This window comes from Pongo abelii, chromosome 6 (assembly GCF_028885655.2).
Source record: "Pongo abelii isolate AG06213 chromosome 6, NHGRI_mPonAbe1-v2.0_pri, whole genome shotgun sequence".
Classification (NCBI taxonomy): Eukaryota; Metazoa; Chordata; class Mammalia; order Primates; family Hominidae; genus Pongo; species Pongo abelii.
Window position 1 is genome coordinate 17,586,570 of NC_071991.2, and position 26,545 is coordinate 17,613,114.

Sequence of the window (26,545 nt, forward strand, 5' to 3'; positions counted from 1 at the left end):
ACTTGAACCCAGGAGGCAGAGGTTGCAGTGAACAGAGATCATGCCACTGCATTCCAGACTAGGCAACAGAGCGAGACTCTGTCTCAAAAAAATATATAGGCCTGGGTGTGGTAGCTCACACCTGTAATCCCAGCACTTTAGGAAGCTGAGGTGGGCCGAGGTCAGGAGATTGAGACCATCCTGGCTAACACAGTGAAACCCCATCTCTACTAAAAAAATCCAAAAAATTAGTCGGGCATGGTGGCAGGTGCCTGTAGTCCCAGCTACATGGGAGACTGAGGCAGGAGAACGGTGTAAGCCCGGGAGGCGGAGCTTGCAGTGAGCAGAGATGCGCCACTGCACTCCAGCCTGGGCAACAGAACGAGACTCCGTCTCAAGGAAAAAAACTATATATATATATATATATATATATATATATTTTTATATATATGTAATAATAATAATAAAGGTATTACAATCAGGCCCTATAGATCAAAAGGTGAGGCAGAGGACACAAAGGCACTCAGTATACAGCCTCCATAAACTCACTGGAACCACTCCCTGGCAGGTGGTCTGCTATCAGGAAAGAATACTGGTCAGCTGTGGTATAAATCAACAGTGGAGCAAGTTTTGTAAAAGGGCTGGTTGCTGTTGAATTCTTAGGAAAGAAAGCCTAATGGCAGTTAGCAAACAAAGAAGGATCACAAAGCTTGTCTGAACTCCTATCCCGGCGTGTCTGGAAATTCAGTTTTTAAGTTTTCTCTGGAGTCCCCCTTGGTAAAGAGGGAGTCCATTCAGTTGGTTGGGGTCTTAGGGTTTTTTTGTTTTGTTTTTAGATGGAGTCTTGCTCTGTTGCCCAGGCTAGAGTGTAGCGGTGCAATCTTGGCTCACTGCAAACTTCGCCTCCTGGGATCAAGCAATTTTCCTGCCTCAGCCTCCAGAGTAGCTGGGATTACAGGCGCACGCCCCCATGCCTGGCTAATTTTTGTATTTTTAGCAGAGACGGGGTTTTGTCATGTTGGCTAGGCTGGTCTTGAACTCCTGACCTCAGGTGATCAGCCCACCTCGGCCTCCCAAAGTGCTGGGATTACAGGCTTGAACCACCAGCCTGGTCTTTATTTTTATTTCTTAGTTCCAAGTGCTTTCCTCCCTCAAGCTTTCACATATGCTGATTCTTTATTTCCCCAACACTGATCCCTTCCCTTCTACTCAATTTTCCTTCTCAGATTCCTTCCTCAAAGGGGCTTTTCCTAAACTTTTTCATCCAAATGAAGCCCCAAGCTACTCTCATGGCACCTGTTTATTTTCCTTCATAGCAATGATTACTATGTGTAATTACAGTCAATTGTGAGATGTACCTGTTAAATGCTTGCCCCCTCACTAGACTGCAGGGACAGAGACCATGTTTATTTTGCTCATCACCTGGCACAATCCCTGGTGCATGGTAGGGACCTGGTGTTTGCTGAATGAATAAGTGAATGACCAGCCAGGTGCAGTGGCTCATGCCTGTAATCCCAGCACTTTAGGAGGCTGAGGAGGGTGGATCACCTGAGGCCAGGAGTTCGAGACAAGCCTGGCCAACATGGCGAAACCCCGTGAATAGAAAAATTAACCAGATGTGGTGGTGCGCACCTGTAGTCCCAGCTACTCGGGAGGCTGAGGCAGAAGAATCACTTGAACCTGGGAGATGGAGGCTGCAATGAGCCAAGATCGCGCCACTGCACTCCAGCCTGGGCAACAGAGCAAGACTCCGTATCAGAAATAAATAAATAAATAAATAAATAAGTGAATGACCTAGTATAGGTAGAATAATAAAAGAAGAAGAAAAAAGATGAGCTTTAGGAAAAAAATAACATGTAAACAGTGAGCAAAGGGCTGGCTGCAGTGGCTCACACCTATAATCCCAGCACTTTGAGAGGCCAAGGCAGGAGGATCCCTTGAGCCTAGGAGTTCAAGATCAGACTGGACAACATGGCAAGACCATGGGTCCACAAAAATATTTTAAAGTTAGCCAAATGTGGTGGCATGTGCCTGCAGTCCCAGCTACTTAGGAAGCTGAGGTGGGAGGAAAGCTTGAGCCCAGGAGTTCAAGGCTGCAGTGAGCCATGATCATGCCACTGCATTACAGCCTGGGCGACAAAAGCAAGACCTGACTCTTTTTTTTCTTTTTTTTTTTTTTTTTTGAGACAGAGTTTCGCTCTTATTACCCAGGCTGGAGTACAATGGCATGATCTTGGCTCAGTGTAATCTCCACCTCCCGGGTTCAAGCAATTCTCCTGCCTCAGCCTCCTAAGGAGCTGGGATTACAGGCATGCACCACCACATCTGGCTAATTTTGTATTTTTAGTAGAGATGGGGTTTCACCCTGTTGGTCAGGCTCGAACTCCTGACCTGAAGTGATCCACTCACCTTGGCCTCCCAAAGTCCTGGGATTACACAAGCATGAGCCACTGTGCCCAGTGGCTCTTTTTTTAAAAAAAGAAAAGAAAAGAGAAAAAAAGAAAAAAAAACTGGAAACAACCCAAATGCCCATCAAAATGAACAAATTGTCATACATTCACACAGTGTGGAATACAACATAAGAACGAAAATGAATGAATTAGGCTCCACTCAATGAGTAGGATGCATCTCACAAATTTACTGTTGTGCAAAAGTAGTCAGACATAAGAGAGTATAGACGGCATGATTTCAATTGCCTAAAGTTCAAAACCAGGCAAAACTAATATATAATGTTAGGACTCAGGATGGTGGTGTGTAGTGACTGAAATGGAGCATACAGGGGTCTTTGGGGAACTGGTATATTCTGTTTCTCAATCTGAGATGTGATTACCAGATGAGTTTGTGAATATTCATTGAGCTGCATACTCATGATTTGTGCACTGTGTGCTTGTTATATTTCAATAAAAGTTTACTAAAAAAGACAACTTGGTAGCCTTCTATTTAAATTGCTTAGCAGTGCCTAAAATAGATTATCACTGAATCTTTTCAGGAAATGGAAGTGTTGGTGCGTATGCCTCTGAGTGTGTATGCAAGTGTGGGTGTTGAACATTGAATATTCTTCAGGAATGCAGTCAGGTGAAAGGAAACATGAAATTTATTATGCCCTCTTAAATAACGGCTTATGCATGTAGTGTTTCCATAAAAGATTCTCTATTTGATGAGCATCAATCTACTTGTATTGTTAGAAGGATCTTATGTAACCATGGCCCTATACCACATTCATCAAATTCCATTTTTATGCCTCCCTTGTATTCAGCACATCATTTAATCACTGAGCATTTTCTCTGCACCAGTGCCTGTGAGGGGTGGTGGGAATTCAGAGAAAACTCTATACATGTCCCCTTCTTATCTCCATTCTTAAGGCCTGAGGAATTCAACGGGGATACTTGCCAAGAGCATCTAAGCCAGAGGAACAGGATCTGGGGCAAGACTGTGTGAGGTTTTCACCTAGAATAGCTGGAAATTGTATAATCAAAGGGGCAAGGAAAGCCAAGGCCCAGCGTGAAAGAGAATTGGTACATGGAGTCAGGGATGGCAGGCTAGCTGAGCTCAGGAAATAGACATTGAAGACATCAGGCGCAGGTCAGGAAATAGACACAAAGATGGACTCAGAGGACAGTGGAGAACTCAGGGCAGTGACGGGCGGGGTCCTCACTGGGAGCATTGATAAAGGGTGCATTGTCTTTAGAAATTCAAAAACAATAAGAAACTGACCAAAAGTCTGTCTGCTTTTTGTTATCACCATGCACCAGCAATCCTAAAAAGATGTTAGTAGTAAAGTATTTCTGCCTAAGAGTATTCGGCACAGTAATGTTTGTAACAGTGAGAAACCAAAGAGTGGGTAAATGGATTGCGGTGTATTCAGACCAGGGAACACCATGCATCAGTGTGAACAGACGAACCATAATTCCACACATTAACCAGGACAACCCCAAACCATGATGTTGCTACTTGTAGAAGTCTACATAGTCTAATGTCATTCACATGAAATTTTAAAACATAAACTGAGGGTTGTGCGTGGCTCCACATTGTAAAAGTACACAAACGTGGCTGGGCACAGTGGCTCACGCCTGTAATCCCAGCACTTTGGGAGGCTGAGGCAGGTGGATCACCTGAGGCCTGGAGTTCCAGACCAGCTTGCCCAACAGGGCAAAACCCCATCTCTACCAAGAAAGATTAAAAAATTAGCTGGACGTGGTGGTGCACATCTGTAATCCCAGGTACTCAGGAGGCTGAGGCTCAAGAATAACTTGAACCCGGAAGGTGGAGGCTGCAGTGAGCCAAGAGGGCACAATTGCACTCCAGCCTGAGTAACAGAGTGAGACTCTGTTTCAAAAAAAAAAAAAAAAAAGAAAGAAAGAAAGAAAGAAAAGAAGGAAAGTACACAAACATGTATAACACATGACAGACACTGGGCAGAGTGGTGATCCCTAAGGGATGGGGAGGAAGAAATGCATTCAAAAAGGGCACACAGGACATTGTTAGTAACTGGAGGTAAGGAGTATTTTTTATTTCTTTTACAGAGACAGGGTCTTGCTATGTTGGCCAGGCTGGTCTTGAACTCCTGACCTCAGGTGATCGGCCCACCTCGGCCTCCCAAAGTTCTGGGATTATAGGCGTGAGCCACCACGCCCAGCCCATTGTGAGTATTTGTTGCTGCTGTTGTGTTTGTTTGTTTGAGATGTAGTCTCACTCTGTCGCCCAGGCTGGAGTACAGTGGCACAATCTGGCCTCAGCGCAACCTCCACCTTCCAGATTCAAGCAATTCTCCTGCCTCAGCTTCCCAAGTAGCTGAGATTACAGGCACGTGCCACCATGCCCGGCTAATTTTTGTATTTTTAGTAGAGATGGGGTTTCACCATGTTGATCAGGCTTGTCTCAAACTCCTGACCTCAGGTGATCTGCCCACCTCAGCCTCTCAAAGTGCTGGGATTACAGGTGTGAGCCACCACACCTGGCCGTTGCTGCTGTTGTTTTAAGCCCAGGGTTGGAAACCATGTATTCATTATATTAACTATCTGTTCTTTTTCTACATGTTAGAAATATTTCATAATACAAACAACATTTTGACCCAACAAAAAGACGTGAATGCTCCTAACTGCCAGGAAGGGCTGTGCCCACCTTACCCCTCATAAACCAGTGCAGGTGAATGATTCAGAAAAAAAAAAAAAAAAAAAGTTGTGATGTATAAGAAGGTGTCGAGAGCCTATTCCTATTGGTGGCATGAGATGGGCATGGGGCCAGGTGAAAAAAATCTGACCTTCTGGGAAAAGGCTCTTGCAGTACGCCTGAAAACAAGATGACATGTCTTCAATGCCAATATAGGGTTGAAAAGTTAACATCCATGTAATAACCAGCCCCCAAACACCTTGCACAGACCTTGTTACATATAAGCAGGCAGAGATGACTCAACTCTCTAAATCTGGGAAACAGCCTGCCCGTTATAACCAGGCGCCGTGACATTTTGGAATATGTGTTGGCAAGGTTCTCCATGTTAAATAGCTTTACAAGTTGTTATTAGAATCACGTTAGCTCGGTGCTACAGTGAATGTCCCACGTCCACAGACGATTCTCTCCAAGAAACCTATTGATTTGCTTTTCTTCTCTTTTCCTTCTGAATAGCAACTGACAGACAAAGGGGAGCTGGCCAGGGCCTTTGATGGTAATGCCAGTTGAACAATAGCCCTGCTTGTGGCAAGCACCCTCTTTGTTCAGCCAGGAGAATGCTGAGCCGGTTGCTCATTGGATCCAGTGTATGTGGGTGGCCAGAGCAAGGTGCATTTGGCAGCCAGATGTAGATTCTGGGTGGTATGAGCTGACTGTCCAGATAGCTAAAGCTTGGGACTTGGCTGGAACTCCCCTGGCCGGTGCAATCAGAAAGACCAGATGGACTCGTCTCCTCGTCCTTTGAAGATGGTGTCCTTTATTTAGCTAAAGGGAAGAGGCAGCCAACTATCTGACCTGGAAAGCATTCTCAGGCAGCCTGGTCCTTTTCCTACACATCTAAGAAAAAGGGAAAGTGCACTGTTAAAAGGAAATTTAGGGAGAGACTTTGCAAGCCACCAAGGACGTTGCAAAATTACACTTATAAATGGGCACCAGAGGTTCTATTAACCAGTAGGAGCTTCCCCTTTATTTTCCTGGGGCAGTTCCGCTTAGAAGGCAGATGACACTGCAGGGAATTTGTCACTATTCTAGGGGCTTCTGTGCTGTTGCTGTCAATGCTACTATGGCTACTGCTGCCACCAGAGAAGCTAGAAAATGCCTGGAATTCAAATAACAGACATCCAGAAGCTGGAAATGCCCCATCTTTTTTTTTTTTTTTTTTTTAAGAGACAGGATCTCTGCCTGTCATTCAGGCTGGAGTGCAGTGGCGCCACTATAGATCACTGCAGCCTCTATAAACTCCTAGGCTCAAGCCATCCTCCCATCTCAGCCTCCTGAGTAGCTGGGACAACAGGTATGCACCACCATGCCCAGCTGATTTTTTTAAGAGATGGGGTCTTACTATGTTGCCCAGGCTGGTCTCAAACTCCTGGCCTCAAGTGATTCTCCTGCCTTGACCTCCCAAAGTGCTGGGATTACAGGCATGTGTCACCACATACAGTCAATAGTGTTCTTTAAAGCATAAACGTTTTGGCTGGGTGCAGTGACTCATGCCTATAACCCCAGCACTTTGGGATGCCAAGGCAGGAGGATGACTTGATACCAGGAGTTCAAGAAGTGAGAGCCCATCTCTACAAAAAATACAAAAATTAGTCAAGCATGGTGGCACATATCTGTAGTCCTAGCAACTCAAGAGGCTGAGGCAGGAGAATCACTTGAGCTCAAGAGTTCAAGGCTGTAGTGAGCTGTGATTGTACCACTGGACTCCAGCCTGGGTGATAGCAGAACCCATTTCAAATTAAAAAAAAGGAAAAAAAAAATCACAAAATTTTTGAAATTTGAAGTTCAGTTTATCTATTTTTTTCTGTTGTTACTTGTACTTTTGGTGTCATATCTAAAAAACTTTGCACCAGCCCAATGTCATGAAAATTTACTCTTTTATTTTCTTATAAGAGTATAGTTTTAAGCCTTGCATTTAAGTCTATGATCCATTGTGAGTTAATTTTGGCATACAGTGTGAAGAAGGGGTCCAACTTCATTCATTTGCATGTACATATCCAGTTGTCCCAACTGTTTGTTGAAACGACTGTTTTTTTCTCCTAAATTGTCTTGGCATCTTGTCAAAAATCATTGACCATACATGTAAAGGTTTATTTCTGGACTCTAAATTTTATTCCATTGATCTATATGTCTATCCTTATGCCAGTATCAGAGTACTTTGAACACTGTAGCTATTTAGTAAGTTTTGAAAGAAGGAAGCATGAGTCCTCCAAGTGTGTTGTTTTTCAACATTGCTTTCGCCATTGTGGTCCCTTGCATTTTCATTTGAATTATAGGATCAGCTTGACAATTTCTACAAAAAGGTAGCCTGGATATGACAGATATGCATTGAAGCTATTGATCAATTTGGGAATGTCACCACCTTACCAATATTATCTTCAATCCAGGAACAAGGGATATCATTCTGTTTACTTAGGTATTTCTATTTTTTCATGCTAATGTAACTGTAATTGCTTTCTTACTTTCATTTTTGAATTGTTCATTGCTAGTATACAGAAATGGAATCAATGTTTTGTGTATTGATCTTGTACACTACAAGTTTTCTGAAGTAAATTGTTCCAATCATATGAGTGTGTGTGTGTGTGTGTGTGTATGTATGCATGTGTTTTAAGATTTTCTTTCTTTTTTTTAATAGAGACCTGGTCTTACTATGTTGCCTAGGCTGAAGTACAGTGGCTATTCACAAGTGCAGTCATAGTTCACTACAGCCTCAAACTCCTGGGCTCAAGTGATCCTCCTGCCTCAACCTCCTGAATAGCTGGGACTACAGAAATGCACCACCACACCTGGCTCTATTTCTTAAGATTTTTCCATATACAAATTTATGTTATCTAAAAGTAGAGATAGTTTTACTTCTCTCTTTCCAATCTGGATGTCTTTTCTTTGTATTGCCTAGTTGCTTTAGCTAGAACCTCCAGTACAATGCTGAATACAGGTGGTGAGAGCAGACATCCTTGTCTCGTTCCTGATCTTAGGGTGAAAGCTTTCAGACTTTCCCCATTAAGTACAATATTAGCTTTGGGTTTTTTGTAGATGATCTTTATCAGGTTGCAGAATTTTCCTTCTATTCCTAGTTTTGTTGAGCTACCTGGGCCTGAGATTCTCTTTGTGGGATGTTTGAAAATTAATTGTTATAGTTTTTAGACTATAGACTGATAGTTCTATCAGTCTTTTTACTTGTTATAGTTCTCTTCAGATTTTCTAATTCTTCTTGAGTCAAATTTGGCTGTTTGTGTCATTCGAGAAATTAGTTCATCTCATCTAAGTCATCAAACTCATTGGCATACAGCTGTTCATAGTATTCCCTTATAATCATTTTCATTTATCTAAGATACGTGGTGACATCTACATTTTTATTCCTGATTTTAGTAATTTGAGTCTTTTTTATTTTTTGGTCATTCTAGGTAAAGGTTTGTCATTTTTGTTGATCTTTTCAATCAATTTTTTTGGGTTTGTTGTTTTTTTTTATTGTTCTATTCTCTAGCTCATTAATTTCCCCTCTAATCTCTACTGTTTCCTACCTTCTGCTTCCTTTAGGTTTAGTTTGCTTTTAAATTTCTGGTGTCTTAAGATGAAAGGTGAGGTTATTGATTTAAGGTATTTCTTTTTTAATATAAATATTTACAGCTATGAATGTATCTCTAAGTACTGCTTTAGCTGCATCCTACAAGTTTTGGTATGTTGTGTCTTCATTTTCATTCCTTTCAAAGTATTTCTGATATTCACTGTGATTTTTCTTTGACTCAATTGGTTATTTAGAAGTGTGTTGTTTAATTTCCACCTATTTTTGAACTTACAACATTTCTTTCTGTTACTAGTATTATCTAATTTCACTCCATTGTGATTGGCAAACATACTTTGCATGATTTCAATCCTTTTAAATTTGTTTAGGCTTTTTTTTACATCCTGGTATATGGTGTATCCCGGAGAATGTTTCATATGCACTGAAGAAAAATTTGTATTTTGCTGTTGTTGTGCGGAGTGTTCTATAGCAATCTGTTAAGTCTAGTTGGTTTATAGTGTTGTTAAAGTTTTCTGTTTCCTTGTTGAGCTTCTGTCTAGTTCTTCTACTCATTATTAAAGGTGGGATATTGAAGCATCCAGTGATAACTTTTGTTGTTCTTGTTGTTTTTGGTTTTGTTTTGCTTTTTTACTATTTGAGAGGGAGTCTCGCTCTGTTGCCCAGCAGGCTGGAGTGCAGTAGCGTGATCTCGGCTCATTGCAACCTCCTCTTCCCAGGTTCAAGCGATTCTCCTGCCTCAGCCTCCCGAGTAGCTGAGATTACAGGTGCCCACCATCACGCCCAGCTAATTTTTGTATTTTAGTAGAGATAGGGTTTCACCATGTTGGCCAGGCTGGTCTCGAACTCCTGACCTCAGGTGATCCACCTCCCTTGGCCTCCCAAAGTGCTGGGATTACAGGTGTGAGCCACCATGCTGAGCCTCCAATGATAATTTTTGAATTGTCTATTTCTCTTTTCAGTTCTCTTGGACTTCCTCTTCATGTATTTTAAGGCTCTGTTTTTAGATGCACATATGTTTACAATTGCTAAATTATCTTAATGGATTGGCCCTTTTATAAAATGTCCCTCTTTATCTCTAATATTTTTTATTGAAAGTCTAATTTGTCTCATATTGATATAGTCACTCCAGTTTTCTTAACATTGCTAGTCGCATATCTTTTTCAATCCTTTTACTTTCAACCTACTTGCATCTTTGAATGTAAAGTGTGTGTTCTATAGACAGTATGTAGTTGGATCTTACTTTTTATCCATCAGAACACATTCTATCTTTTGATACAATTGTTTGATCCATTCACATTTAATATTATTATTGATATAACTGGATTCACATCTGCCATTTTGCTTTTTGTTCTCTATGTGTCTTAAGTCTTTTTTGTTCTTCTGCTTCTTCCTTTACTGCTTTCTTTTTGCATTAATTCAATACGTTCTAGTGTAACACTTAAATTTATTTTAATGATTCCCTCACTATGTATATTTTTATTATTTTCTTATGGTTGCTGTATGGCTTAACATAAATATCTTAATTTATCAGAACCTGCTTCAGATTATAGTTACTTAAACCCAGTAAAATATAAAAAACATTGTTCTGTATAGCACTATTCCTTCTTTAATTTAAGCTATTATTAATATACATATTACTTCTGTATATGTTACAAACCCAACTATATATATATATACACATATATATACATATATGTATATATATACACATATATATACATATATGTATATATATACACACATATATATACATATATACGTATATATATAACATATATACATATACGTGTATATATATACACATATACACATATATACACATATACACATATACATATATACATATATGCATATATACATATATACATATATGCATATATACATATATACATATATACATATATACATATATACACATATATACATATACACACATATATACATATATACATATATACATATATACACATATATACATATACACACATATATACATATACACACATATATACATATATACATATATACATATATACATATATACACATATATATATACATATATACATATATACACATATATATACATATATACACATATATATACACATATATATATACACACACATATATATATATTTTTTTTTTTTTTGAGACGGAGTCTCAGTCTGTCACCCAGGCTGGAGTGCAGTGGCGAGATCTCAGCTCACTGCAACCTCCACTTCCTGGGTTCATGCCATTCTCTTGCCTCAGCCTCCTGAGTAGCTGGGACCACAGGTGCCTGCCACCGCACCTAGCTAATTTTTTGTATTTTTAGTAGAGATAGGGTTTCACCATGTCAGCCAGGATGGTCTTGATCTCCTGACCTCGTGATCCACCTGCCTCGGCCTCCCAAAGTGCTGGGACTACAGGCGTGAGCCACCACACCCAGCCAATAATATATTTTATAATTATTATATTATATAATTTTATGTGTTGATGAAGATAAGAGAAGAAATGAAAGCAAGTAATTGTAGAGTTTGTTACATTAACCTTCTTATTTGCCATTTACGTTTCTTTTCATTTGTTCCTGTGAATTTGAGATACCATCTGGTGAAGTTTCTTTCTCCTATACAGTTTTGCTCCCATTTGCTTCCTTTGTCATGTTATTGTCAAATGTATTACTTTTTTTAAATACAGACAGACTCTCACTCTGTTGCCCAGGCTGGAGTGAAGTTGCATAAACATAGCTCACTGTAACCTTGAACTCCTGGGCTCAACTGATTCTTTTGCCTGAGTCTCCGGAGCAGTTAGGACTACAGGCACCCACCACCATAACTAATTTTTAAAAAATATTTTTGTAGGCAGAGTCTCACTATGTTGCCTAGGCTGGTCTCAAACTCCTGGCCTCAAGCAGTTTCCCCACCTCAGCCTCCCAAAGTGCTGGGATTACAGGCATGAGCCTCTGCAGCCAGCCACATTTTTATATATTAAAAACTCAACAATACAATTATAAATGCACTGTTTTATGCAATTAATTTTTAAATCAATTAAGAGAAGGAAGAAAATATATGCATTTATAGTGTATTTTATAATAACATAATTGCCTTGATCTTTTTTTCTTCTTTCTTTTTTTGTGTGGATTTGAATTACTGTTTGGGGTCACTTGCTTTCAGCCTGAAGAACTTTCTTTAGTAGTTCTTGTAAAATAGGTCTACTAGCAGTGAATTACCTTGGTTTTTTGTTTGCTTGTTTTTCTGCAAATGTCTTGCCTTTTTTTTTTCTTTTTGAGACAGAGTCTCACTCTGTCACCTAGGCTGGAGTGCAATGGCACGATCTTGGCTCACTACAACCTCCGCCTCCCCGGTTCAAGTGATTCTCCTGCCTCAGCAACCCAAGTAGCTGGATTACAGATGCCTGCCACCACACATGGTTAATTTTTGTATTTTTAGTAGATACAGGGTTTCACCATGTTGGCCATGCTGGTCTTGAACTCCTGACTTCAGGCGATCCACCCACCTTGACCTCCCAAAGTGCTGGGATTACAGTCATGAGGCACCCCAGATCAAATGTCTTTTGTTTTACCTTAATTTTGAAAGATGGTTTTACTGGATATGAGATTTTTGGTTGATAGGGATTATTTTTCTTTGAGCATTTTGTATATGTCATCCCACTGCCTTCTGGGCTCCATGGTTTCTAATGAGAAGTCAACTGTTAATCTTATTGGGGTTCCCTTGAACATGAGTAATTTTTCTGTTGTTACTTCAAGATTTTATCTTTGTTTTTGTCTTTCAACATTTTTACTATGATGTATCTGGTATGTATCTCTTTGCACTTATAATACTTGGTGTTCATTGAGATTAATATTTCTCATCAAATTTGAGAAGCTTTTAGCCATTATTTCTTCTAATATTTTTCTCTGCTTCTTTCCTTTCCCCTCTCCTTCTGCTACTCTCATTACATATATGTTATTATACTTAATGGTGTACCCACAGTTCCTTGAGGCTCTATTCATTTTTCTTCATTTTTTCTCTCTATTATTTGGATTGTATAACCTCTCAATTAATCTTCATGTTCATAGATTCTTTCTTCTTCTGGTTCAAAACTACTATTGTGCTCCTATAGTGAATTTTTTAATCTCAGTTATTATACTTTCTAGTTCCAAAATTTAAATTTGGTTCATTTTTTATCATTTTATCCCTCTTTTGGTATTCTTTCTTTAATGAGATATTGTCATTGTATCTTCCTTTACTTCTTTAAGTATAGTCTTTAGTTACATATTTATAATGCTTCTTTGAAGTCTTTGCTAAATTTGCTATGTGGGCTCTCTCACAAGCAGTTTCTGTTGCCTGCTTTTATTATTCCTATGTATGGGTCATACTTTCCTATTTCTCTGCATATCACAATTTTTTGTTAAAAACTGGGCATTTTAGGTTCTGTGTTATAATAACTGGATACTGATTTCCCTCACTCCACCCTCTCTAGGACTTATCGTTGTTTCTTGTTTATCTTGTTTTGTGACCCGGGGAACTATTTTAGTGAAGCCTATTTCTCCCTCAGTGTGGAGCCCCTAATGTTAATCTTCAGAGGTTACAACCTTGGGCACACAAATAGTCACCCTGGGATGACAATGGTTTTAGCTGGACTCTCTTCGAGCCTCCTTTTCTTTTTTTTTTTTTTTTTTATCTTATGCTATCTGCCTCCGTACGTTTCACACTCTCCTGTTAATGTCCACCATTTGCCCTCCAATTTTCATTTGTTATAACAATGCCCTGGAGCAATTGAATTCAGGTACCCTTGCAGAGGTAGCTAAGCTGTTGAGGCCAGTTTTTGAGACTTCCTTTGAGACCAGGAAGGCTATTCTTAGCTCTCTTTCCCTGGTTCTCTCCGGTAAATATGTAGCTGTCCTATGATTTAACTTGTTGCTCACATGGAGCTCCTAGCCTCCTCTTAATTGCTTACTACCAAAATCTGCATTGTTTTCTAGAGTGTAGGCTTGAATTTCTCCACACTCTAGGCCTAATGAAGTCAGTTCCATTGGGGAGAGCTTCATGAATCTTTGTTCTTGTGTCCTGCCTCTCTCCCTGGGCAAAATTCTTCACCAGAGCTCTGGAGCTGGGGGTAGAGATAGTGGCCTGCTTCTCTGTGAGTATTATTCCCTTATTTTATGAGCAGGGCTTTAGTCAGGAGCAATAGCCTCGGGTCTTCCCAGTGTGCCTCTCCCAACATGGAACCTGTGTTCTAAGCGGGAGCTGTGTCCGGGGAAATTGTGATCCTTATACTTTCAGCCGCCCACACCTAGAGTTCACTTTCTACCCTAAAAGCGGGACTGGGTAAGAGAACGGACCACCCTCAAGACCTCCTAGTTGCTCTTGCCTGAGTTAGAGCTTCTATGACACAGAATTAGGGTTGGGGAAGAAAAACGCTGGTGGCCTGCCCTCCTGGGAAGATAAAATAGCCCTCAACTGGGATTTGAGAAGAGACAGAGCCCTGTGTTAGGATGGACAGGCATGAGCAGGGTGGAGAGGGCTCTCTCCTACCCACTAGGAATGTCAGATGATGGTTCAGCAATTATCACATTGCCTCTCTAGAAGTAATAAATTGGCAGTCAGCGCCAGGAAGACGCCATCTCCGGATGGTTCACACTTGTTGCACTAAAGTGTTAATTGAATGCTGATGCCAAAGAGAAGCAACTTCCTGGGCATGGGCATTAAGAGACAAAATGGCGGAGTAAGACCTTATAGGGGCACTCCACCGGAAACGGGAAGAAAGCTTCAGATGGGCATGCATACAACTTTCTAAACACACTGCGCATGTTCACTTCCCAAGTGTAAGGAGGGCACTGTGCATGCAGGCAACCTACCCTAAGGGAAGAATCATGGGAGGGGGTGCAGGATGCCAGAAGTGGGCCAGCTTATAAAGTCCTAGGATCTAAGTTAAATGTCACATCTGACCTCAGAGCCTGCTTGGGTCTCTTCCAAGCATGCTTTCTTTCCTTTTCTAAAGCCTTTTAAATAAACTTCCGCTCCTGCTCTGAAACTTGTCTCAATCTCTTTTTCTGCCTTATGTCTCTCAGTCAAATTCCTTCTTCTTTTTTTTTTTTTTTTTTTCAAGACTGAGTCTCGCTCTGTTGCCCAGGGTGGAGTGAAGTGGTGCAATCTCAGCTCACTGCAGCCTGCGTCCCCCAGGTTCAAGTGATTCTTCTGCCTCAGCCTCCCGAGTCCTCCCGAGTAGCTGGGACTACAGGGCACACGCCGCCATACCTGGCTAATTTTTGCAGTTTTTTAGTAGAGTCAGGGTTTCACCCCATGTTGGCCAAACTGGTCTCAAACTCCTGACCTTAAGTGATCCTCCCGCTTCGGCCTCCTAAAGTGCTGGGATTACAGGCATGAGCCACCACGCCTGGCCCAAATTCCTTCTTCTGAGGAGGCAAGAACTGAGTTTGCTGCAAACCCGTATATATTCACTGCCGGTAACTCGAATACCTCCTACCAGTAGCAAAGCCTCTGTCACAATGAACTAGGGATGATGAAAGTCGGGGAGTTGTGGGAGAGGAAGTAAGCCATGGTTCAAATTCCACAGAGTCTTATTGTTATTGTGACTTAGTAGATTTTCTTAAATAAATATTTATTCATTCATTGTATGCCTGTAGGACAATTTCCAGAGACTTCAGATGGTGGTTTTTTACATAATTTTCACCAGTTGTGGTTGTCTTACTGGGAAGAGGGTCCACAGAGCTCCTTGTGCTGCCATTCTGAAAGTTTTCTCCAGTACACACTGTTATGAAAATTGCATAACTTTGCATCCTTCCTTTTTTACGTGTTTTAATGATTTTCTACATAATTACAAACTCTTCATAAATGTCATTTTTAGTTACTGTGCAACAGTCCATCTATTTGGATATACTGTACCTTACTTTGATAAACTTTTTTGTTTTTGTTTTTGTTTTGTTGTTTTGTTTTTGAGACAGGGTCTCACTCTGTCACCCAGGCTGCAGTGGCCTGATCTCAGCTCACTGCAACCTCCACCTCCCAGATTCAAGCAATTCTCCTGTCTCAGCCTCCTGAGTAGCTGATATTACAGGTGCCCGCCACCATACCCAGCTAATTTTATATTTTTAGTAGAGACGGGGTTTCATCATGTTGGTCAGGCTGGTCTCAAACTCCTGACCTCAAGTGATCTGCCTGCCTTGACCTCCCAAAGTGCTGGGATTACAAGCGTGAGCCACCGCTCCCAGTCTGATAAACTTATTTTAGAACAGTTTTAGATTTACAGAAAAATTAGGCAGACAGTTCAGATTTTCTATATGCCCTACACCAATTTTTTACCTATTATTAACATCTTACATTAGTCCAGAATTTACTTTTCGTTTGCTTCTATTTTTGTCTTTTTTTTGAAACAGAGTCTCACTCTGTCACCCCTGCTGGAGTGCAGTGGCACAGTCTCTGTTCACTGGAACCTCCACCTCCCATGTTGAAGTGATTCTCATGCCTCAGCCTTGCAAGTAGCTAGGATTACAGGTATGTGCCACCATGCCCGGGTAATTTTTTTGCATTTTTAGTAGAGATGGGTTTCACCATGTTTGCCAGGCTGGTCTTGAACTCCTGACATCAAGAGATCCGCCAGCCATGGCCTCCAAAACTGCTGTGATTATAGATGTGAGCCCACCACACCCGGCCAGTTTGCTTCTAGTTTTTCACTGTGTTAAATAATGCTGTGATGAACATCTTTGTGCATACATATTCTTTTGTAATTTTTTTTTTTGAGACAGAGTCTTGCTCTGTTGCCCAGGCTGGAGTGCAGTGACATGATCTCGGCTCACTGCAAGCTCCGCCTCCTGGGTTCATGCCATTCTCCTGCCTCAGCCTCCCGAGTAGCTGGGACTACAGGCACCTGCCACCACGCCTGGCTAATTTTTTGTATTTTTAGTAGAGACAGGGTTTCACTGTGTTAGCCAGGATGGTCTTGATCTCCTGACCTCGTGATCCACCCGCCTTGGCCTCCCAAAATGCTGGGATTACAGGCGTGAGCCACCATGCCCAGGGATTTTTTTTTTTTTTTTCGAGACAAGGTCTCACTGTCGCTGAGGCTGGAGTTCAGTGGCACGATCTCAGCTCACTCAGCAACCTCCTTCCACCTCCTGGGTTCAAGCAATTCTCCCACCTCAGCCTCCCAAGTAGCTGGATCCACAGGTGCACACCACCATGCCCAGCTAATTTTTGTATTTTTTGGTAGAGACAGAGTTTCACCGTGCTGGCCAGACTGGTCTCAAACTCCTGACCTCAAGCGATCTGTCCGCCTTGGCCTCCCAAACTGCTGGGATTACAGAGATGAGCCACCATGCCAGGCCTCTTTTGTATCCTTGACTATTTACTTGGGATAGATTATTTTCAGAGACATAATTACTCAGTCAAAGCATTTTAGAACATATTTGAATCTCTAAAGTCAAAGTCCCTTAACTTGAGTCTATTATGAAAATTCTACATGATAGCTGAGTAGTAATTATTATTTCTAGATTTGGTCAAGTAAGAGATGTGCCTCTTTAGAAGAGCCTCTAGCAAACAATGATCATAAAGCTAAATAGTTTCCAAGAATTGATTAAAGTCCTAGATACAAGATGATCTTGACACCCCCAGGCAGATTTGTCTAAGCCTAAGAATGCCGATCACTCTTACTGATCAGGATAATCATGCTTAAATATATTAAAGAGCAGTTAACCGGGCACGGTGGCTCACGCCTGTAATCCTAGCACTTTGGGAGGCCGAGGTGGGCAGATCACCTGAGGTCAGGAGTTTGAGACCAGCCTGGCCAACATGGTGAAACCCTGTCTCTACTAAAAATACAAAAATTAGCTGGGCATGGTAGCGGGTACCTGTAATTCCAACTACTCGGGAGGCTGAGGCAGGAGAATTGCATGAACCTGGGAGGCAGAGGTTGTGGTGAGTGGAGATGACACCACTGCACTCCAACGTGTGTGACAAAGTGAGATTCTGTCTCCAAAAATAATAATAATAAATAAATAAAGAGCAATTAGCCCTTCCAATTCAACCTCCAGATAAAGAATCAAACATAAGTTACTTAAATTTGGTTCTATGTGATGGAACGGTAGTCTATATCAGTGGCTCTCAAAGTAACCCGACCAGCACAATTACTGGTTTAGAGAGGTCAGACCAGGGCTAATGCTGGCAGGTATCAGTGTCAAAACCCTCAAACCTTAAAATCTGACATGGGTTGCCTCACATCCAGCCACAAGGGCTTGTATGTTTCTGCTGCAAACATTTTACCTTTCTCCAACTGATAAGAAAAAGGATGAAGAAAGGGTATAAGACTGATTGTATGATAATCAGCTGGGAGTGATCTGATATAGGAAAAGGATGTAATGAATCATTAATGTTATGGAACCACTTTTTGGTATTCAGGTCAGTCTGACTGGCTGGAGGGAGGTTACGAGGGCTCAGAGAACACAGCAGGCAAGCTCAGTGTACTCTGTGAACTAGGATTTAAGAGCAAGGTCTTAGAACCACCTGTTCCTCTCCTGCCATGAATAACCCCGGTGATGTAGGGCAAGTTAGAAGGCCCCTGAGATTCATTTCTTGAACTTGAAGGCTACAGAGACTGTCATGGCACCTGGGTAGCCATTGGCCAATGGCCCACTGTGAGTGACACTGTGGCACCAGGGAACCATGGTCACACAGGCTAGGAGAGTCAGCCTCGCCGAATGTTTCTGAGGCTCTGCAGAAAAGCTGCACCAATATGTCTCTCTCCATCCATCCCAGCAGTGATGAGAATACAAGTATGATAGCATCAAACACAGGGCTTAGTTTGCATGCCCTCTTATAAATGCTGAGGAATTATAAATGCCTATAGGCTGAGCGTGATGGCTTACACCTGAAACCCCAGCACTTTGGGAGGCCGAGGCTGGTGGACCACCTGAAGTCGGGAATGCCAGACCAGCCTGGCCAGCATGGTGAAACCCTGTCTCTACTAAAAATACAAAAATTAGCTGGTGTGTGGCGTGCTCCTGTAATCCCAGCTAATCGGGAGGCTGAGGCAGGAGATTCGCTTGAACCCGGGAGGCGGTGGTTGCAGTGAGCCAAGGTCATGCCACTGCACTCCAGCCTGGGTGACAGTGAGACTCTGTCTCAAAAAAAAAAAAAAAAAAAAAAAAAGAAAAGAAAAGAAAAGAAAAAAGATATCCAGGCAAGAAAGCAGTCTGGATTTCAGAGACCAGACAGGTCAGTAAGTAGTGCGTTTTTATGGACACAAATATGTACCACACAAACTGGCTTTTCTAATAATTGCCTTTGATAAATAGTGGTAAGCTACAACACTCTGTGGTTTCAGCATGGCTTTAAAATTAAGACACATAATATAACTTGCACATGCAATTTTTCAATTTTTTCCCCTTAGAGCTAATCTTCACAGATTGTCAGAGATGATAATGATTATTGTTCACTCGGGTAGCTCTGGCCTGGCAGAAGCCTGTAGAAGGAAACTAACAACATTAGTGCTTTACACTGGGTTCAGTGAGTGCTGCCTGTGGCAAAGGAGGGATGGGGGCCGAGTACAGGGAGTGGAGTGGTGGAAGAGAGGGTGTGGGGAAAGGGGGCTATGGAATCATTACGGAAGGGCTGTTTTGGGGGAATTTATCCACATTCCTAGGAGGAAAAAATTGAGCACTTTTCCTGGTGGCATTAGAGAATTTTTAATGTTTAATTTTTCTTTTTTTTTTTACTTTTTAAAATTTTATTAATTTTTTTTGCTACAAAGGTAATGCATAAGTCAGGCGCAGTGGCTCATGCTTGTAATCCCCGCACTCTGGAAGGCCAAGGCAGGCGGATCCCTTGAGCTCAGGAGTTCAAGACGAGTCTGGAGAACATGGTGAAACCCTATCTCTACAAAAACTACATACACACACACACACACACACACACACACACACACACACAAAATAGCCATGCATGGTGGTGTGCTTGTAGTCCCAGCTACACAGGAGGCTGAGGTGGGAAGGTCACCTGAGCCCAGGAGGTTGAGGCTGTAGTGAGCCATGATCACACTACTGCACTCCAGCCTGGGCGACAGAGGGAGACCCTGTCTCAAAAACAAAACCAAACAAAACAAAGAAATAAACGCTAATCTCTTCTGAAAACACCCTCACAGACAACCCAGGAATAATGTTTTATCAACTATCTGGGCATCCCTTAGCCCAGTCAAGTTGACACATGAAATTAACTGTCACACCCTCCAATCCCATCGTTTTGAGTTTGCCATTTTTTTCTATGTTTATTTTAAAATATCTAAACATGTTCACATCTATAGGGGTTTTTCTCATAAGCAATTCTAATCGTTAATCCTGATTGATGTGTTTCCAGTACTAGGAAAACAAAGTCACACCAGTGTTCCAAGCTGTCATCAACAGCCAAAGCTATCATGTCAATATACGACATCAACTGCATGACCGGCTCTATTCTCAGCCCTTTCGCTGTCACCTTATTTTTTTGTTGTTACAACAAACCTCTGAGATAAGTATTATTATCAATCCCATTTTAAAAATGAGAAAACTGAGGCTGAAAGGAGTTAAGGAATTTTTCATTTGACCATGGAATCTGAGAGGGCAGAAACCCTGGCTTTTTTGTTTACTATAGTATCACCAGTACCCAATACAGTGCCTGGCACGTAGTAGATTTGATAAATAGATTTGGGAATGCTGGTTGGGTGCGATGGCTCATGCCTGTAATCCCAGCACTTTGGGAGGCCGAGGCGGGCAGTTCAACTGAGGTCAGGAGTTCGAGATCAGCCTGGACAACATGGTGAAACCCTGTCTCTACTAAAAATACAAAAATTAGCCAGGCGTGGTGGTGGGTGCCTATAATCCCAGCTACTCGGGAGGCTGAGGCAGGAGAATCACTTGAACCTGGGAGGCAGAAGTTGCAGTGAGTCGAGATTGTGCCACTGCACTCTAGCCTGGACAACATAGACTCCTGTCCCTACAAAAAAAATTTTTTTTTAATTAGCCTGGCATAATTAAATAATAAGTAGTCCCAGCTACTACATAATAAGTAGTCCCAGCTACAAGGGAGGCTGAGGCAGGAGGATGGCTTGAGCCTGGGAAGTTGAGGCTGCAGTAAGCTATGATCGTGCCACTGCACTCCAGCCTGGGTGATAGAGTGAGATCCTACCTCGAAAGGAAGGAAGGAAGGAGGGAGGGAGGGAGGGAGGAAGGGAAGGAAGGAAGGAAGGAAGGAAGGAAGGAAGGAAGGAAGGAAGGAAGGAAGGAAGGAAGGAAGGAAGGAAGGAAGGAAGGAAGGAAGGAAGGAAGATGAAATGATCCTTGGTATTCAGAACGTCTACAAAGACAAACAGTAAAGTTTCCATGAGGCTGGCCAAGGGTCAGTGCTTCTGCCTTGCTGATTCAGGAAAATCAAAAATGAAAAAGGAAATGAGTAAATGAACATATGCTGAACACCCATGGACCAGGTGAGCCTAGCTGTATCTCAGTTTAATTCACTCCCTGAATGGTAGAGTGATTTTGTGGATGAAGATACTGAAGCTCAGAGAGATGCAATGATTGTCCACGGCTGTTAAGGGCAGAGCCCACGTGGTCCAACTACCAGTCCGAGGCTTCTCCCACAGTTATCACTCCATGAAATGTCTTCATGTCTCACTTGTCTCACTTAAGTGCTGCAGTGTGTGAACTCACAGGGGTATAGGGGCTCCATTTGCTCTGCTAACTCCAGTTCCTGCCTCTTGATATCTCAACATCTAGAAGCTAAGACAACCTAAGAAGGAATTAAAGAAGCATAGATGAGCCATTTTCTCACTGTAATGTTGCAAAAACGCCCCCCAGAACATGTCTGGATTTTTTGGATTTGTTTTTGTAGCAGCAGTTTTAGAGAAAAACATATGAATGAAGTCCAGTTGACCAGTGATATAGTTTAGATGTTGGTCCCTTCCACATCTCATGTTAAAATGCCATTTCCAATGTTGGAGGTGGGGCCCCGTGGGAAGTGTTTGGGTCATGGGGGCAGATCCTTTATGAATGGCTTTGTGCCATCCTCACAGTAGTAATGAGTGAGTTCTCATTCTGTTAGTTCACATGAGAGCTGGTTGTTTAACAGAGCCTCACACTTCCTCTCTCTCTCTCTCTTTCTCATCATGTGATATGCTGGCTCCCCCTTTGCCTTCTGCCTTCATCATAAGCTTCCTGAGGTGTCACCAGAAGCAGAGCAGATAGTGGGGCCATGCTTCTCGTACAGCCTGCAGAACCATGAGCCAAATAAATCTTTTTCTTTCTTTCTTTTTTTTTTTTTTCTCTGAGAAGGGGTCTGGCTCTGTGGCCCAGGCTGGAGTGTAGTGGCATGATTTTGGCTCACTGCAACCTCCGCCTCCCAGGTTCAAGCGATTCTCCTGCATCAGACTCCTGAATAGCTGGGATTACAGGTGTGTGCCACCACGCCTGGCTAAGTTTGTATTTTTAGTAGGGACAGGGTTTCACCATGTTGGCCAGGCTGATCTCCAACTCCCGACCTCGAGTGATCCACCCACCTCAGCCTCCCAAAGTGTTAGGATTACAGACGTGAGCCACAGCTCCAAGCCTAACCATTTTCTTTGTAAATTACCCAGCCTCAGGTATTCCTTTATAGCAATGCAAAATGGACTAAGACAACCAGCTGAACTCCAAGAAGGACGGGGCTGGCTGAATAAAAGTGGGGTGTCAGAGGAGGGGGAGCCAGGTCCTAGAAGGAGCAGGATAAAAAGAAGAGTTTTGCAGCTTAGGGCAAGGAGGAGGGAATTGAGCTCATCTCCTGGCTGAGCAGGGTGCTGAAGGAAGAGACAAAAGCATTATCCAAATGACCTCAGGTTGCATGAGAAGAGGGGAACTCTTGGAGGTGGAATTACAGGCAGGACCCAGAGGCTTCATGACCCAGAGGAGTCAATGTGAGTCAGCAGGAATGGGGTCACACGCAGGCAAAGCCAGTAGCCTGGTGTTGGAGACTGATAGGGTTTGAATCTGTGTTCTCGCCCAAATTTCACATCGAATTGTAATCCCCAGTGTTAGAGGAGGAACCTAGTGGGAGGTGATTGGATCATGGAGGCGGAGATCCCCCTTGCTGTGCTGTTCTCGTGATAGTGAGTGAGTTCTCGTGAGATCTAGTTGTTTAAAAGTGTGCAGCAGGCTGGGCACAGTGGCTCATGGCTGTAATCCCAGCACTTTGGGAGGCCAAAGTGGGCAGATCACTTGAGGTCAGGAGTTCAAGACCAACCTGGCCAAAATGGTGAAACCCCATCTCTACTAAAAAACAAATATTAAAAATTAGCCAGGTGTGGTGGCAGGCACCTGTGATCCCAGCTGCTTGGGAGGCTGAGGCAGGAGAATCAGCTGAACCCAGGAGGGGGAGGTTGCAGTGAGCCAAGAATGCACTACTGCACTCCAGCCTGGGCAACAGAGCAAGACTCCATCAAAAAAAAAAAAAGTGTGCAGCACCTCCCCCTTCCTTCTCTCTTCCTCCTGCTCCAGCCACGTAAGACGTACCTGCTTCCCTTTTGCCTTCCATCATGATTGTAAGTTTCCCGAGGCCTCCTCAGCCATGCTTCCTGTACAGCCCACAGAACTGTGAGTCAATTCAACCTCTTTTCTTTATAAATTACCCAGTCTCAGGTAGTTCTTTATAGCAATGCGAGAATGGACTAATACAAAGACAAAAGCTTTCTAGCAATGCAGTTAACTCTCTTGGCATTGGGTTCCTGAACATAGAATAGGGCAGGCGGCTTCCTGCAGATTCTGGGCAGTGAGATCAGTTAGGAGCTTCTGCAAGGGAGGCTCTGGGGAAGGCCGCCTTCCCCAATTTAACTATTGCCACATCAACTTATACTCAGCTATAGCTGCAGGCTGAGAAGCCTGGCCAAGAGGGGAAAGAACACTACTTATTATGTTTTTTTCCAATTGCATATTTTGCCTCAAAGTCACTCATTGAAAAGGACTGGCTGGACAGGGTGGCTCATGCCTGTAATCTCAACACTTTGGAAGGCTTGAGGCCAGGAGTTCAAGAGCAGCCTGGGCAACATAGTGAGACCCCATCTCTATTAAAAAAAAGTGTTTAAAATTAGCTTAGGCCGGGCATGGTGGCTCATGTCTATAATCCCAAAAGTTTGGGAGGCTGAGAGAGGAGGATCACTTGAGGTCTGGAGTTCAAGACCAGCCTGGGCAACATGGTGAAACCTCATCTCTAGGAAAAAATACAAGAAAACTAATCAGGTATGGTGACATGCACTTGTAGTCCCAGCTACTCAGGAAGCTGAGGTTGGAGGATTGCTGGAGCTCAAGAGTTCACGGCTGCAGTGAGCTGACATCACATCACTGCACTCCAGCCTGGGCAAGAGAGTAAGACCCTATCTCCATCAAAAGAAAAAAATTTTTTTCTTTTTTGAGACAAGGTCTCTCTCTGTCACCCAGGCTGGAGTGCAGTGGTGCAATCTCGGCTCACTGCAACCCCATCTCTACCTTCCAGGTTCAAGCAATTCTCCTGCCTCAGCCTCCCGAGTAGCTGGGACTACAGGTGTGTGCTACCACACCCAACAAATTTTTGTATTTTTAGTAGAGATAGGGTTTCACAATGTTGGCCAGGCTGGTCTCAAACTCCTGACCTCAGGTGATCTGCCCACTTCAGCCTCCCGAAGTGCTGGGATTACAGGTGTGAGCCACCTCACCTGGCCAGAATTTTTTAAAATTAACCGGACATCGTGGTGCATGCCTGCAGTCTTAGCTACTGGGGAGGCTGAGGCTGGAGGATCACCTGAGCCCAGGAGTTCAAGACTGCAGTGAGCACCACTGCACTCCAGCCTGGGCAACAGAGTGAGACTGTCTCAAAAAAAAAAAAAAAAAAATGTAGAAAGGGGACCAACATTTTAAAAGCTAGATTTGAGTGGAGGGTGTATATTTGTTTCCAAGATAGGTAGTTTTTTGAGGCTTCCCAGTACATATCTGGAGCCAATGCCCTCGCAGTCTCCCTTTCCTTTTCCCACCATTTACCCTTGGGTTGCATTTTCTCATCTTGCTTCAATCAGCCTTATCCACAGTAAGGGAAATCAACTAGTCCTAAGGAGGCTCCTCTGCTGTTCCTCAACTTAGCAGCTAGTTAATTCTCGAAAGAAGGATTGAATTTGAAAGCAAGTCCTGCCTTTATTTTACTGTGGTGCAGTTCTCTGATCCTCCTGCTGCTGCTTTGAATAATCAGTATTTAAAAAAGAAAAAGGACGGGGCGTGGTGACTCACGCCTGTAATCCCAGCACTTTGGGAGGCTGAGACTGGTGGATCACCTAGGTCAGGAGTTTGAGACCCACCTGACGAACATGGTGAAACTCTGTCTCTACTAAAAATACAAAAATTAGCTGTGTGTAGTGGTGCACACCTGTAGTCCCAGCTACTTGGGAGGCCGAGGCAGAAGAATTGCTTGAACCTGGGAGGCAGAGGTTGCAGTGAGCCAAGATTACACCACTGCACTCCAGCCTGGGCGACAGAGTGAGACTCGGTCTCAAAAAAAAAAAAAAGAAAAAAGAAAAAAAAGAAAGAAAGAAAACGAAGAAATAAATGGTTAACCTCTTCATTCTCTTCATTGGCCTTCAGCATGGTGGCTCCAGTGAGCTGTCAGGAATAGCATTCCGTAACAAATGAGATTATACCTCTTTTCATTATCCATCCTTTTCATTCAAGTACAGTAGCAGTACTGGGACTTTCAAGGATCACATCAACTAAATCCTGAGTTAGAGACATTTAAATTCAAAAATCCACACTCAGCTGTACCTGTTCTTTCCTAGCTACTTCAGTGAATTTGGGGTTTGGCTATAAATGCTTGAAATTTTATTTTAAAGTAAATGGAAGCTTGTTTTGACATTGCACAGTTATTTCAACATGCATCCCCAAGAGTATGGCTGCAAATGGAGTATAAATGTGACAGGATCCCAACTCGAGATTTTCGTTTTAGCTCAGCTCATTCAAAGCCGTAATCTACATTGTGCCATGCCAAGTGGTGAGTGACTACGCTAGGAGGATTAAAGGATTATTTTTTTTAATCCACTGGAACTCAAGCCATGGCCCCTCTATCAGTAACATTAATAACTAAAATGGACTGAATTCACATACCTCTTTTCTCCAAGATTCTCAAAATGTTTTTGCCAAATGTAACATACCCAATCACAGATTAATTTTTAGAGCTGGGAAGAGAGCTTAGAGATCAACCAGACAAACTCAATAATTTAAAGATGAAATCCGGGGCCCAGGGATGTTCAATGACTTAGTCCAGGTCTTGTGGCCACTTACTGGCAAAGCCAATCTGGAACCCAGGCATCCAGATTTTTAGCCTGGGGTGCTTTCCCCAACAACTCTGGTCTGTGGATTTGCATCCAGCATTACATCACCTGGGAGTTTATTTTAAAAAGCAGAATCTTGGCCGGGTGTGGTGGCTCACGCCTGTAATCCCAGCACTTTGGGAGGCCAAGGCAGGCGGTTCACCTGACGTCAGGAGTTCAAGCCCAGCCTGGCCAACATGGCGAAACCCTGTCTCTACTAAAAATATAAAAATTAGCCTGACGTGCTGGCAGGTGCCTGTAGTCCCAGCTACTCAGGAGGCTGAGGCAGGATAATCACTTGAACCTGGGAGGCGGAAGTTGCAGTGAGCTGAGATCACGCCACTGCACTCCAGCCTGGGCGACTAAGTGACACTCCATCTCAAAAAAGAAAAGAAAAAGAAAAAGAAAAGCAGAATCTCAGGCTCCACCCCAGATCTGCTGAATCAGAATCTGCATCTGAACAGAGCCCTCTGTGTTTGTGTGCCCATTAAAGAATGAAAAGCCTCCAGGAGGCTATGGCAGGAGGATCACTTGAGCCCAAAAGTTCAAGGCT

The 26,545-nt window shown here is 42.8% G+C and overlaps 1 pseudogene; it reads left to right on the top strand.

Annotated features, from left to right (window-relative positions):
* LOC134761712 (histone demethylase UTY-like) overlaps positions 1 to 26,545 on the top strand; it is a 32,347-nt pseudogene that overhangs the window by 1,001 nt on the left and 4,801 nt on the right.